The following is a 1,594-nucleotide window of genomic DNA, read 5'->3' as shown; positions in this document are numbered from 1 at the left end:
TTTATATAATTTCTTAGATTACTTTCTTTTTACCTTGCACCATATTAAAATATTACATTCATTGTCAATTTTTCTCTTACATTTCTCTATATATGCCTTGCATTTCTCTTTTATATATTAAATACACAAATAATACATGCTTATGGTAAACAATTTTTATAATCTGTAAGTAAAACAAAAAGTCTGCTTATACCCATTATTGCACGCTCCTCTAAAAGGTAGTCACTTTAAACACTGCATTATGTGTTTTTCTCTAAAAAGTTATATGCATTTTTGAACAATGATCTGTGATTGGTAAATGATTTTTTGAGTCTCTCATTATATTTTTATGCTTGAGCATGATTCTCAATTGCTCAAAAACATGTTGATGTGCTCGATTTTGTCTGCAAATAGATATAACTTTTCAAATATGTAATCAATTCCCCAGCTTTTATGACATTCTTCAAAAGTATTTACCTTGCAGACAAGGAATATTGCATTTTGTGCCAAACAGTCTTTTAATTTCAGTGTCTGGAATACCAAATGGTGGGCCTGCATGCTTAGTTAGACAATAAGAAACAACAGATGTGAGGTACTGGAACCCTTTTCTTATTAGTAACAGCACCATATCACATAGCATTCTCAATCACCTGAATTAACAGCAACTAAGGCCCTTCTATCCTGAGTCCTGTCAAATTTGACAATATTTACCTTGGAAATATAAAAAATGCTGCAACAGTACAATGAAATGTTCCCTGAAGAACTCTTAAGTACTATGGCTCCAGGACTCTCAGGAATTGGTGCTACTGAATAAGACAGATTCTGCTCTGTAAAAACTTCTCAAATCCCAAGTTCGTTGTCCTCCACACCAACTACGCTGCGTCCCTGGTCTTCAAACCATCTCATCTCCACTGCTTTTCTACAGAGGAAAAAAATATCCTGATTCCACTCCTGTCAGTAAGAAAAGTATCCAAATGCTTCTTTAACAGTGACATCCTGGTTCTTGCTGAAATGAAGTGCTGGTTCTCACTCAATTTTCTCGACATTCTTCCAGGGGTTAGTGCTCAGTTTTTCCTTACCTCATGATGGGAGCCTTCGTTAATTTCAATTTCATTCATAGTTTTGCAGACATCTTTGCCTCACAAGCAGATCTCTTCAAGCCTCCTCAGCCTGCCAAGAGTTTAATTGTTGAGGTCCAATTTATGAACTTTTAACTTTATGGATTGTGCTTTTGGTGTCGTAAAACCAAGATCACCAAGGCTATCTCCTGTGTTTTCTTCTAGCAGGTTTACAGTTTTACATTTAGAGCTATGGCTCATTTTGAGTGAATCCTGTATAAGGTCTGAAGGTTCAAGTGAGCTGCATTTTCGTGCATATGGATACCCAGTTGTACGGTACCATTTCCTGGGGCAGGTGGGACTATCCTTTCTCCATCGAATTGCTCTTGCATCTTTGTCAAAACTCAAGTGATTAAAAAAAAAAAACAAAAAACAAAACTCAAGTGATCATATTTGTGTGGATCTGTTTTGGAATGTTCTGTGCTGTTCTTGTCATCTGTGTGTCTTTCTCTTTGCTAGTACCCCATTACCTTGATTTCTGTAGCTTTATAGTAAGT

The 1,594-nt window shown here is 35.9% G+C and overlaps 1 pseudogene; it reads right to left on the bottom strand.

Annotated features, from left to right (window-relative positions):
* Window positions 1-345: 345 nt before the first annotated feature.
* On the bottom strand, window positions 346-1,335 carry LOC143686642 (thiopurine S-methyltransferase pseudogene; annotated as a pseudogene).
* Between the last annotated feature and the right edge of the window lie 259 nt (window positions 1,336-1,594).

This window comes from Tamandua tetradactyla, chromosome 6 (genome assembly GCF_023851605.1).
Source record: "Tamandua tetradactyla isolate mTamTet1 chromosome 6, mTamTet1.pri, whole genome shotgun sequence".
In the NCBI taxonomy this organism is placed as follows: Eukaryota; Metazoa; Chordata; class Mammalia; order Pilosa; family Myrmecophagidae; genus Tamandua; species Tamandua tetradactyla.
This window is presented reverse-complemented; position numbering and strand designations above follow the sequence as displayed.